General features: G+C 49.6%; 1 protein-coding gene across 2 annotated transcripts in view; it reads right to left on the bottom strand.

The window, feature by feature from the left end:
- LOC144136410 (galactosylceramide sulfotransferase-like) overlaps positions 1-6,673 on the bottom strand; it is a 189,637-nt gene extending 182,964 nt beyond the window's left edge. Inside the window, exon 1 of one of the 2 annotated variants that reach the window (XM_077668695.1) lies at positions 6,262-6,673. The gene's annotated coding sequence lies outside the window, so the exon portion shown is untranslated. The remainder of the gene's footprint in view (positions 1-6,261) is intronic. The other variant, XM_077668696.1, reaches the window with a different exon arrangement.
- Positions 6,674-14,188: the final 7,515 nt, after the last annotated feature.

The raw sequence follows: 14,188 nt of genomic DNA, 5'->3' as shown, positions 1-14,188 counted from the left end.
CCGGTCTCTTTCAGTAACTCCAGGGACACGGGAGAACGGAACTTCCGAGCGCGGTATATGCCTTCGCGCGAACGCGCGTTTTTTCGACGCCTGGGCGCCACAATAAACTGGCGGCGAAGCGGGCAATATACTTTACAGCGCAATCCATTTCCTCTATTTATTTGTTTTGTTTTGTTTTTCAAAAAACAGGCGCCCCGCGACTGCCGGGCGCGTCGGAGATAACGAGCGGGCTGCTCAGAAAGCTGCTCGCTGTCAACTGCCGGCGACGCGCTTTTGTGGCAGTTCGTGTTGGCGCGCTTCTGCGCCGGGACTCCCTGGCGGCGCAGACCAAGAACTGGTAAACCCAATAATGAAGGGGCGAAGGGAGACGTTTTTTGGGGGGGAGGCGCCGCCGAAGCTGTTAATTAGGAACCGGCAAAATGCGGAGAATATGCAAAAAAAATCACGACTTTTTGAGGCAGCTCCACTTTGACCCAAGATCAAATTTGTTCTCGCTTTAATTACGAAAAATGAAATGAGGCGGGAGGGAGCGGGGGAGGCTAACGTGTGCACGGCGCGAAGGCGCTGTTTCTGGCAGTGGTTATACGCAAAAAAAAAAGATGATGTGACAAGAGTTGTCCGGATGTATTAAAAGCAGCTATCGGGGAAAAAAATCTTTCCACGAAGCCGCTAGTTTCGTGATGGGTGGCTGGTAATAACGGGCTTTCTCCTCGCAAAACTTAAAAGACGGGCTAATTGGTTGCACCAAGAGCTCGTCACTCCCCGGTATAGCTCGGTATAGAACACATTTGGGTAAATTTTTTCGACAACGAAAGTTTCCTTCGCTATTCTGTCAAGTAAGACGAGGTTGAGAGATTCTGATCGAAATTGGCGACTGGATCAAAACGTGGTTAACTTTAAGACCGTAATCATCGACATATCGGTTTCTCTAGCGAAATGCTCCAATAGTGACACAATACACGAACGTTGTATCGCAGAAATCAAACGCTATGTAAAGGCAAGAAAAAAAACGACGCGACTGTCAGATTTACACGGACGCAGGAACAGTTGCAATTGATGTCCACATCCTGAGCATAACCATTCAGTTACGAAGAAAACAAAGCTATAGGGTCTTTTCACCGAATTGTCGAAGTTGCGGCCAATTTCGGCCAGGACCGGGATTCGATGGATGGATGGATACGGGTGAACCCTTTAAATCGGGCGGTGGCTCATGCCACCTAGCCATGACTTATGAAATTTTACTCTTCTCTTGATTTTAGCCACCAATCAGATAACCTTCGCTTGGTTATTTCTACCCGCTTAAAATCTGCTTTCCCTTCACTGTCCTTAAACCCCAATGCCTTGGATTAATCAACCCCGCTGCTTTCCACTGTAGGGTGAAGCCCTTTACAGAAAAGTATCAAGTGTTCAGCCGTTTCCTCCTTCTGCGCACGCAACGCACAACGTGTCGATCTCGTGGTACCCGACTCTATATATGTCTCAGTCCGCAAAACTCCCGTCCTGGCCTCAAACAACAAAGGGGCTTCCCCTACAATTATCATAGATATTTTCTTTGGCAATTTCCTGCTTAAAAATTCGAACCTTCACGAAGCAGCGCCTCACTGCGGCAATTGCACTACCAACTCCACTTTGAGGTATTACTCTTCAACACGCTCGAGAAACGTAAGTCTGAATTCTACTCAAATTAGGAGATTCTCCTGAACACGATGAACACACAGCTTTGGCAGTACGTATAACGAAATTACCGATAAATCTAAACAACAGCCGCTTCAGTTCGGTGTAATCGGCAACCAACGAAAACCCAAGGACAGATGCAAGTGAACACACCATAAGATGCCCGAAAATCGGGCCAGTAAGTTCCTGAAAGTGACTCTTGCCAGATGCTTGTCAAGAACCGCATGAACGTAGAAGTTGCAGTCAGAAAAAAAGAGAGAAAAAAACACAAAAAGGAATGCAAGGAAAAAGAAACTTGGTAGGGAAACAAGTACGCCCGGAATGTTCGGGTCACAACTGGATAACTGCCAGCGGAGAGAGAGAGAGGAGGCCCACGCCGGGTCTCTGGTTACCCACCACGTTAGGCAGGAAGGTCTCCCAGAGTGCCGTGGCGTAGATACAATGTGCTACACGCTACCCGCACGGCAGAGGAGTGAAAGAGGGTGAGGGGACCTGAAAGCGGAAGTCGTTGACTGCGGAAGCGGCCGATACTGTTATGGCCGCTTAGTGGAGTACAAGCGCTTATAACAAGACCGCACTGCGCTGTTCTGACCGTGTTCGGGTTTTACGCGACTCACTGAAATTTAGAGTCCGGCAAGTAACGGTGATCAGCGCGGAAGGCAACAAAAAGCCGTACACAGCGCTCCCGGCAGCAGAATCACTTCCCCCCGGCGCCGCAGAAGAAGGAAAAATATTAATTGTAGCTGCCGTGACAGCCACCAAGCAGCGTGAATCATTTTTTTTTTTTGCGGGGTTACCGACTTAACAGCAGATCCGAAATGGATAAAGTGTCCCCGTGTAAGGCCGCGAAAACCCGCTCTTAAATTAACTCCCTCTTTGCAGCACACCGATAATAGTTCTCTACCTTACATTCGTACATCCCTGGGAGTCCTCATAGCCCTCCTGGCAAAGTGGTGCAGCGGTTGAGAGATGCACCACTTCCCTGCGATGGCAGGTGCTCCTGTAGATGGGCCATGGGTGGCTCAGGTTGCCCTACCGAGCGACTAATCATTAATGGCACCTTCCACGGTGGGCAGTTTGTGCTGACGCAGAAAGGTCACGTGACTAAGGTGGCCCACCTGCCTCCTCGGTTGCTCTCTTGGGGCCACCTGCAAGAGACATGCCTGTGATTTTTCGCTCAGAAAGGCTACGCAGACACCGATTTTTCTGGTGCACGGGGCCTTTAACGCTCTCGCGTTAAAAATATCAGGAAACGCATCCTTGCCAAGCGTGGATTTGTCGCGACGGGCTACTGGGCTATGTGCCAGATAAACGAACGTCTCTACTAGAGCTCGGTTATGGACAAGAGGCTAAAATTTCAATGGAATGTATTCTCTCTCACTCTCTCTGCCAAGCAGCCGCGGTGGCTCAGTGGTTATGGCGCTCGGCTGCTGACCCGAAAGACGCGGGTTCGATCCCAGCCGCGGCAGTCGCTTTTCGATGGAGGCGAAACTCTAAAGGCTCGTGTACTGTGGGATGTCAGTGCAGGTTAAAGAACCCCACGTGGTCGAATTCTTCACTACGGCGCCCCTCATAGCATGACTCGCTTCAGGAAGTTAAGCCCCATGAAACCAAAACCAATGTCTCGCTGCCCCTACCCCGTCACCTCTGCGACTGACCAGAGGGCGCTCCTCACCAAAGCAAAGCCAAACGCTTTCTGCAACGCGTTGGGCGCTGCGCATAGGTCCACGAGCACCGACTGCGCCGGCGAACGAATTCTCCATCACGCTAAATATCAGCCCAGCACGAAGAGACAAAGACTGGACAGAACGAGGACGGCGCCATCCTTTTCACAATTATTGTTGAAGAAAAGGAACGTCGGCAAAAGCATTTAAACTGCTTCTTTCAGAGACACGTGAGCGACCCGGAGGTAAAGGATCCGTTCTCTGCGAAGAGAATTTGCGACCTTGTCTGTATTTTAGAATAAAATAGCGACTGCGTTGGTTTCGTGTTCTCTGTTGGAAAATGCTCGTCCTCTCCGCTCTTTGTATCTTCGTATTGCGCTGACAACAACTCAACAGGTAATAACTAGGCCAAGGATGTTTTCTCCTTTTCCACGATTCGGTACTACATCACGCCGTACAGGTGCGAGAAATATAAAATGGAACCTTCAGTTTGCGCTCATGTACCAGAATTAATTTAGCTGTAGGCTGCAAAGGGATCATTCGTCTACAGGAATGGTGCAGCTGCAGAAAAAAATGCGTTTTTCACTCATATTTGGCAAGTAGCTGTTGAGTGTGAATTGTCTGCGCGTTCCGTTTCACATTGCTTCGACCGTAAACGCCACCATCGGGAGGGAGCTCGTTGGACTGGTGACCCGGGTCGACTTTGATCTGCTACATGGCTTCCCTGGCTGGCATCGACCAACACCGTGCACTTGGCAAGGGCGTGGTGCCAAGATATCCGATCGAACTCAATCACAAGTGCGTTTCCTAGTACACCCCAAGTAAAAGTAACAGCCGCTACACCACCAACTCTTGAGTGCATATTTTTTTTTTGTGTACTCTTCGGAGGAGTTAAATAAAAAAAAAATTGATGGCGATGAAGGCCATATACAGGCCACCGCACGAACTCGGTGAAATCGTAACCAGAACACTCGCATTAGTTTATAGTTTCCTCGTTTGCAAACTGCGCTCACTTGAAAGTGAACCACTTCAGGCGCAAGAATTCCCTGAAAATGTCGTAGCATCAAAGCAGAGGGTGCAGTCAATAAAGCAAATGCTCGATTCTAGGCGCCATCCACTAAAATTAGATTTAGGAACTTCTCGACTGCGTCAGCCCGACAGCCGAGCTCGTCGGAAAACCAGAGGGTTCAGAAAAAGTATGTGCGGGTGCGGACAAAAGTAAACGGAGCACGCTATTGCCTTCTAACATTTTTAATACGTTGCCTAATTGAAATTGCCATCTATGCTGTGTGCATGCTTGTTGTAGAATGCGCCAGTGCGGACAAACATGGACAAATATTGCTGCTTCATTTAAGACAGGGAAGGCGTGATTGCACTTACAACGGAATAGTGTGCTTCGTTTACTTATATCCGCATCTGTACAGTATTTGCTTGACTTTTTTGTAATTTTCCTACAGAAAAAAAAAAGAGCGCTTATGGTGCCATTAGGTTTTTCTTATTGAAATGATTTTCTAGCTTGCCGTAACCTTCCTCTCTAACTGAACGACACCGAAAGCAATCATGCAGGCACGATGCCACGACGATCCCGCATGCTAAACGCTGCCGGCCACGCAGCCTTCTTATTCACTCAGCGGTGACAAAGTGTAGTAATGTAAAACAATGAAAAGCAAAACTTCTGACTACATCACACAGGCTGCATTACAAATGTGGAAAAAAAATGCATGCCGAAATTGATTATCTCCCGTATCTCAAGTTATAACCGAGCGTTGGGCATGCGGGGCGAAAACGCTCAACTGCTACGAATGCGCCGATGCTAGAACCCTTGCAGACCGCTCGAACTTCGCTTACATTCCTTCGTGATCCACAACGGAGCCGACAAGCAGCAAGGCCATTCAAAATCTGCACCAGTAATGGAAGCCGTACGTGTCGAAAGGGTACAAGCTGTCTTGCAAAGTATTCTTGGAAGAAATTAACGCACTGTGTAGTTAGCAGATGCGCGCAAATGAGACTCAATTTGGTCAACGAACGTGTTCTGCATGCCTATACATTCCAAGACAAACGTGTTTTGAAATGAGCCTGTACGCTTGGAAGCTGCGGTGCTTGATAGGACACAGTCTGCAGTGCAAAACGGGCAGCGAAAGGTACAATTAACGGGGGCAGAAAATGAACTCCGAAGAACCGCGTGAACAGTCACAAGGGGACTTAGTGGTTTTCCGGGTTGTACTTTTAGTACCTTTGTACCGTAAATACGCCAACTACGGTAACTGCGAGCGTACGGCAAAAGCGACTTGGCAAGTACAAGCAATGGTAGCAACGGCAAAGAGTTACCATATTGGCCGGACTAGCCGTAGGGCTATGCTGTAACTATCTGCTAGTACAGCTGCAGTGGCCACCGAGAAGCCGAGTTTTTGAGTGTCACTGTTTCCTTTGGCGACCGTAGACTGGTAGCTTTGAAGCGGAGCCGACTGACTTCCCAAGCACCTAAGCCACGGCAAGTGACGCGATGGCTTTCTCATGACAGAGGATACGATCGGGGAAACTGGGCGGAGAGAAGCAATCGTCGACAGCCCTCGTAACGGACGAGTGACGGAAAAGACAAGGCCAGAGATTGTTCGCTTCTCCCTGCCGGCTCCTCCTGGTATTACCCCGCACTTAACGTTTACCTCCGTTCTTCCCACGCGCATAGGCGGCTCCTCGCGCGCGCTGTCATGCCGTAAAGAGGGGTGATGGGTTCTTTGATCTCGCGACCCGTCAGTCGCTCTCCGGCAGGGGCGGGCACGCGCGCGCACCCACCACCACGAATGCGGCGGCCTGGGCCGCGCGCGGAAGCGCCGGCACCGCGTGCGCGCGCGGATGCAGAGCAGCAGGGATGGACGGCGGGGATAGGGGAGCAGCGCGCTCGGAGCAAAGCCGTGTGACTCACCATCGAGCGCCGACGTGAACCGGGGGGCGCGTCGGCCTTTCTTCTCGGCAACCGGCGGCGGCGAAGCGAGGGTGGCGGCCACCTGAACGCGGCCGCTGCTTGCCAAATCCACTGGCGGTGCCGGCTGGTACGAGGAGTAATGTCCGCTGCGAGCACTTTTGTGCGGCTTTGGTCTTTTGCCGGACACACACTCCTAGGCCGGTCAACGGGTCGGCATTCGGGGCAGAGGCAGTGGCGAGGAAAAAGGCCGTGTGGTGTCCGGCCGACGGCGCATGCCGCTGGCAGCTCGGACGAGACTCTCGGCGTGCGGGGGGAGGGGAGGGAAAGTGGCGCGAGCAGGGCGAAAGAAAGACGTTCCCGGGCGGGATCACTCCGCGGGCCGCCGGGTGCTGGAGAGCTGCTCCGCGTCTGCGGCCGCTCGGGAGGAAGCGGAAATGCTTCGCGGGGCAGACCCATTGCGCCGCCGAGGGGAGCAGCTCCGCCGGGCGGCAAGATGCTGCACCGCCGCCCGCCGCCGCCTCGGATGGCCGCTTTCACTGCTCGCGCGCTGGCGAGCGGCTACGCACGCTGGTCGGAGTGTGCTGCATCACAGCTGATAAACCGCTGGAGGAGCGGGACGAACAGGAAAGAGAGCTCTTTAACCAGCATGTAACACTACGAAATACTGACATGGTCTTGAAAATACGCGCTAAGCTTGGTGCTACGAGGGCTGAACATGAAATAGGGATGACACACAACTGATGGATGGCATCAATATGGCAATGACCTTAGATTTGCGCACAAGTGCGAAAGTTAGTCGAATATTTGATGTAACCGATTCGCGTCCTTACTTGGTTATATCGATCATAGTGGAGAATAAATAATATAAAAGCAAGTGAGACTAATGAATATCGATCATAATGGAGAATAAACAATATAAAAGCAAGTGAGACTAATGAGCTCTTAATAACAGAAATTTTCACATTTCAAAATTACTTCACGAATAGAAGAAAATTTACATGAAACGAGAGACACTGGGAAGAGCTCGGGCTGCACTAGACGGTTGGTCTGTTCTTTCTTTATTTTTTCTTGGCTGCTTTCTTTCTTTTTCCCACGACATCGAGTGTGTCGCACTGACGCCAGCCTGAAAAAAAAAAATAAACTGCAGCGAACGAAGTGGTGGTCAGAAAACAGCTACTCTCTTTTCTGCAGTAACGGGTGCAGTAAACACTTATTCTTGTTGCTCACAGCTATTCAAAGAAAAAAGAAAACTTCTACACAGCCGAGAAGCAAGAACCTAGTTTGCAACGGTGTCGCAATGCGGACCGCTCGCATTGGCAGGTAAGCCGAACTGGCAGCGGTCTGGAACCGCTTCCTGCGAGCAGCTGTTTAAACGAGCACTTCCTCCTGGACGCTATTCCCGTGCATAGTGAACGACGCTTCCAGTGTAGCACCTCGAGTAATAACTGAAGGATATGGTAGCACGCAGTAGGCCGGCGTGGAATCTAGGTCGACAGCGTTCACGGTTCAAAGGAAACCTGGCGAGGGACGTAAGATGAGCTCACGCTATAATTTGGTGTGGAGAGATTCATCTGGGGCGTCGGTGATGTGCGCTGCAAGACGTGACCACACCTCTGACGAAATGAGAGAATACCTTTCTTTCGAGTGGCGCGTGCACGTACAAAAAAGAAGATAAAATGAAAGAAACCAGCCCACAAACGACAACACGTTTTTTACAGATATTTGCTAAGTATTTCGCGATGTGCACGTAATGATTTCGAACAATTACGGCAAAGCCCCTTCTGAAATACTATACACTAAACGAGTAACGTCGAACAACGAGATCCTATAAGATCACCCTTTGCCACTTTAAGAGCTGCTTCAAATACGCTGAAATATTGTTTCTTTTTTAGTGCAAAAATCCTTTGTATAGGGTTCGTGCGCCAGATTTTCGCAGAACCGATTTTGCTTCCGCAGTTAGCGGATACACTTTTGTCTACGCACTGCAGAGTTTACTTGGATTACTGTAAGTCACAAAAACATGACTTAAAACTTACATCCATGGCCGCGGAAGATGAGGAGGAGGAGATAGTAGGAGGCTGTACAATGCGTGAGTATGTATGGGGCATCGCTTGTTATGAATTCTTGCGACTGTTTACACCCAGTGTTTCGAGCGTGCACCTGTAATAGTTTCTTTTTTTTAATCCAACCTAGCAAAGGTCATGTACAGCAGTCACTGATTTTTATGAAGTCTAAACGCCCTGGCCATAAAAAAAAAATCACACTCTGTTGTTCTATTCGACTCAATAAGGAATGCGCTTTACGGTGATCTTAAACAACATTAATTTATACTTGCCTTGTCGACCGGAAAGAAAACGGAAATAAAGAGTATAATTTTCTGAGGCTATTAATGGTGCAGCGATTTCTTTTCCCTAACTCCGGCTACCTGACCATTGCGGTGGCTCAGTGGTTATGGCACTCGGCTGCTGACCCGTAAGTCGCGGGTTCGATCATGTCCGCAGTGGTCGAATTTTTATGGAGGCGAAATTCTAGAGGCCCGTGCACTGTGCGATATCAGTGCACATTAAAGAACCCCAGGGGGTCGAAATTTCCGAAGCCCTTCACTACGGCGTCCCTCACAGTCTGAGTCGCTTCGGGACGTTAAATCCCCATAAAATCACAAATCATACTCCGGATACCTGTATGAATGTGCTGAGAGCCAAGCTGCTGGCGAGTTTTTCTGATTCAGTGTTAGTGCTGCCTGCTCTTGTGCTCGAGTGTCTGCATGGATGACTCACCGGACTGGAGATATATGTCGGGTTGCTGTCTTTCTTATCCACACCAGAGTGTTTATTCTCTTTTCCATCCTTACACAGTATAGCTCCTATCTGTGCGTCAGCACACTATCTTTCTTTCCCGGTCCCTTTTATTGCCGCCGACAGCAAACAATTGCCGCGACCGACAACATCTTTTACTTCCGTTTTATAAATTCGATAGACTTTACGTCGCAAGATTTCGCGTCTGTTACGGTCACAGAAGTAGCTCACTGGTCGAGAGGACGATGATGTCACAAGGTCAGGTGACCTTTTGACGTCATCAGGACCTGCCCAGCGTAGAAGGTGGAAACCTGGCCACCGCGGCAGGTGGCAATTAAATTAATCCAATTCAATTGCTCCTGCCCACCGTGGCACTTCACATAATGCGATTTCACGTCCTGCATTTTCCACAAAAGTTGCTGATTGGTGGCGAGGTCGATGACATCAAATAGTCACGCGACCACGGCGCTGGTCTCGCCCTTTCCTGCGCAAGCGAGAAAGGGCGAAACAAGCAAGTTGGGTTGAAGGCGTCGACGGCATCTGGGCCACCGTCATGAACGAAGACACTGAAGAGACGTATGAAGAGGAACTGGACGAAGATATACTCGGCGCATGGTCGCGTGTGTGCCAATTAAGATACGGTGGAAGTGACCACATTGTGTATTTGGTGAAAGAACTGAAACAGGAACAGAAACTTGTAGCAGAAACGTCGCCTCTAATTCTGTCGCATTGTTACTTACGCACCCTATTTTTTTCTTAGTGCGTTAGGGTCTGTGCAGGCAGAAATGGCGATCACCGTCACACGTGATGCGTGCGAACCTTGTGACGTCATCACAATTTGCCCACCGTGACAGGCGGCAACCTGTCCCCCAGATTGTAAGCAAACTGTACACCACAGCAGTTAGTAGTTCAATCAAAGGTTGCTCGAGGAGAGCAAGCTACAGGTCTTACTAGCCACACTGCCGCACCGGTGGCTCTGTTTGAAACATCCCCCTACGGGGACAGTGGCGCATTGCTTAACCACCGCAACTATCTATGCATGTAAAGTAGAGTATATATATATATTGTTCGCATTCAGACCATGTACCGAGGATCGCCTAAGGGTTTTGTTTATTTTAGCAATAAACCACTAAGAAGAAGATGAGAGGACAAAGTATTTCCATCTTGTTAGAAAGCGCAATGCACCCTGGCTAATCCCCCGCCGTGGATATGTGCCATTAAGCCTGAGGACGTCATCATCCGATGATCCTCATCATTAAAAACACCAGCTTGCAAACGTGAATATGGCTATAGGAGGAACACACAAATACAGGATGAAGCGCTACAATCAAGTGTTTATTTTTGGAAAGAACAAAGGAATGCATGCACAATTTGAGGTCACATCACGTGCAAAGAATAGGTCAAACATCAAGGAATTGCGCCCACGTCAACATTTACGACGATTCCGAGAACATAGTCTGCAAAATTCCACTGAGCTCTGAAGGTGTCTACGTGGGGCAGACGGGGCGGTGCCTAGCTCCTTACTGAACTCAGTGAGAGGTTCATTAAGAGAGAGCTCAATAAGAGAGCACGAGGGAGCCCACACCCGGGAAATCTAGCAACCTACTGCCCACAATGCACAGGCACACCTGTACTGAAGAACACAAGGGGGATTGCTAGAGGGAAATACAGAAGGGAGCGTGAAATTATTGAGAAGTTTGCATTGGAATTTCCTCCCTAGATCCACTGCGTCAGCGCGCCTGCGGTCATTTCAGGGAAGCAGCAATTTAAATTTTTGGACGATCATAATCTTAAGCTGCTAGGATGCGCACTTGCCGCTTATGTCGACGGGGGCAGAAGAATGAAACCAAACAAAACCAAACAAGCTCGGGTTGAGTTGGCTTGTAGGTAGAAAGATTGTATACGGTCGTACGGGTGCCGCCAGGGAAATTGGCAGGGTTGACTTCCTTGTGGCGAGGCATCAGTCTGACGAGCTTGTTTCTGTGGGCCACCTCTCGATGGCGGGAATGTAGGCTGGCTTTGGAGTTGGCATGCAGTTGAATGCTCGCGAACTCATTCGGGCATATGTACTCAAGGCTGCGACGAGCCTGGTTTTGTCTTTGCAGTCTAAGGACCTGGCTGGTAGAAGTTGCCATTCTCTTCTTGCTATGATGCTGCGTCCAAATTTGATGAGCTGCGGCTACCCTAGGAATTTGGACTCCGTTGAACGTCGCTCGGTGCGGCCATCGGAACCGGTCGGCAGCCATTGCAAAGCACGTGTCGCCATACCTTATGTACCGGGCATAAGTGAAGCACTGGGACGTGTCCTGCGCACGTACGACGTGCACGTTTCCCACGTTCCCGCCCGCAAGTTACGGCACGAGCTCGTGAATGCCAAGGACAAACTAAAGAAAGAAACTTTTCCGGGTGTTGTGTACAGAATCCCCTGCGCCAAGTGCGACTATGTTTACATCGGCGAGAGGGGGAATTTTGAAAGGCGTATGAAAGAACACATGTCGGACGTGAAGAACAAGAAAGTCACTTCCAACGCACTGGCGGAGCACGCCGTATCGGCAGGTCATGATATCTGCTGGGAAGTGGCTTCTATCATCGCCAAAGAAAAGAACTGGCTATCACGCCAGTATCTCGAGTCCTTGGTGATTCAGACCACCGAAAAAAGACTTAATCGTAACATCGGCAATCTCCCGCCAACTTATGCAAGATGCCTGGGATGATTATTGAAACCTATTTAAGCGTCGCGGTTCTACAATAAAAATTTAGTGAACAAGGCTTCCGTATGGGAGCCGAAACGTCTATTTTGACAAAAACCTTTGGTCGGCGTCTCCCTTTTCTCTGTTGAAATGATTTATACGGCCAGGATTAGTGCGCAAGTCGTGAAGGAGAGTGCTAGTTTGTCTTCGCAAAAGAGGCCCATGCAAAAACCGTGTTGTGCAAGATGAAAAAAATTGTTTGAGCCCAAGACGTTTATAATTTGTGAGTAGGCGACGTGTTCCATGATTTTACAGGGCATACAGGGCACACTAGTTAATGAAATGAGGCGGTACTTCAACAGGGAGTGTATGTTACCGGATTTGTAGGCTTGATCGACCTTTCGCCGTTTTCTAATCAGCTGGAATGATCCTTGAGGAGCGAAGAGAAAGTAACATTTCATTGGAAATGTAGAAGGTAATACAAAACATGTAGAAGAGAATGTATCATTCGTTCGATTCTGTCAGTTTATTGGGGAAAGTTCTTCTTGAAACCAGCTTCTTAATATGTATACCACTGGGCGATTTTGCGCAAAAGGAACAAGCACCAATTCGGTCGGGACTATGTTCTTTGTACATAGAAATCTCAGGCGCCGTGCCGTTCCTTCGCCCGCAACGCGGATCTACAGCCTTGCTCCCTTCGCTTGCTTAGCACTAGCAATGCGTACTTGTACAACAAGGCGTGATTCAGTATATACAGATGGCTTCTTTCTTTCTAGGAATGTGCCGGTGGAATGGCTAAGCGTTTGTTAGTCGTCCTGTATGTTTCGTGGTTACTGCCTTGCGTTCCCAAAACCACTCCCCCCTGAGCCTGACGTGCGATCCTAACACCGCGAAGCGCTCCCCCCATGCACAGCTTGTACTCTACTAAGACTACAATTTCAATCAGAACTTTTTGGGACATGGTGCACAGAACACGGCGCAAAGTAAATAGGAGTCAAGGTGAATTTGTGGAGACCTTGCGGATCGCCCGTGTCGTGCCGTTTCCATCGGGCTCAACGGTAATGCTAGCGCCGAGCAGCAGGACCAATCTACGATAATCGCTGAAATGGTTGATCTTTGGGACCAAACACATTAGAGATTCTGAGAACGTTGCAGAGCGAAGTTAGGGCGTCCATGCCGATGCTGATACCGCCTTATCACACTGCGATACGCAGGCAGCCGGTTTGATCGCGAATAAACAAAGCGCTTGGAATAGACACTTCAAGCGCGTCAGCTCTCTCCTAGCGTAAGGGGGGGGGGGGGGGGGGGGTCTGCGAAAAGAAACTACAAAATGAAGTGACTGCGCTGCGAGGTGGTATGTACGTGCGCATTAACCGTACCGGTAAGAACATGACCACTGCTCGACTATCCTGCCTTGGAGCCCAGTGCTCGTAAAAACCGTCTGCCGGGCCTAACGCCGCGTGGCGCGCAGTATAGCTCGCGATGCCGACTGGCGCGCCCTCCCGCGGATGCCGCTCGTGCGCCGACGAGAGGGAAAGTGGGGGCGGTTTAATGTCCCGAAAAGATGGCAAGCCCGCGCTCTTCTGCGACAACTGCAGCGGTAAACGAGGCGGACCGCTTTTACTGGCATCGGCCCAGTAATTTGTAAGCCTACACGGATGAAGAAAGCGAAAGTGACGACAAAAAGACAAATAAAAAGATTGTCTGCCTACGACCGAGCTCAGACGTGCGCGATGGAGTTGTTTCGTGCCGCGGCCTTTTCTCGCGTGAGGCATATCAAGGAGCCCGCAACACCCGTGGCTTTTGTTGCGGGTCTGCTGCGACAAAAAAAATGCGGCGTCCGCAGAGATGGCCCCCGTGTATACTTGGAGACCGACCTCCGCTGATAGCGTCTATAGAGTGAGACGAACGCCAGCATCTGCTCTTTGATTCGGGTTTTATTACGGCGATAAATGGATGATGGACTTTCTCCGCGGTATAAGCAACGTCGCCGCGGGAGTAGTATGTTGTAAACGAAAACTCAGGGTTCGTGCGGTTCACTAAGACAATGTTTTTGAAGTTGGTCATCAGCCATAAGGGATAGTGATAATGTATGTGTCATCTGGGCTCATGACAGGCAGGAACAGCATTTTTGCATCTTTAGTTCAAGCAGCACTGCTATAGTGGCTATTTGGTTCTGCATCTTCACAGTACCGGCGCGCTGTACTTAAGCACTTAAGAAACTACACGTGTACGTTATCTGTGTCATATCTTGTTAGTTACCCTATCGTAGTGCTTACAGTAGAGCGCGGTGATACTGTGAAGTTTCTTGCAACTTTCTTTCTTTTTTCTGACGCTGAGCTCTACTGAATATTTCAAGCAAATGTGAGCTATTGTGAATACTTCCAGACTGTTGCGGCCTGCCTTGTGATTCGTGGAGGAGACAGCGGGATTGATTCCAGT

The sequence above is a fragment of the Amblyomma americanum genome, chromosome 6 (assembly GCF_052857255.1).
Source record: "Amblyomma americanum isolate KBUSLIRL-KWMA chromosome 6, ASM5285725v1, whole genome shotgun sequence".
In the NCBI taxonomy this organism is placed as follows: domain Eukaryota; kingdom Metazoa; phylum Arthropoda; class Arachnida; order Ixodida; family Ixodidae; genus Amblyomma; species Amblyomma americanum.
This window is presented reverse-complemented; position numbering and strand designations above follow the sequence as displayed.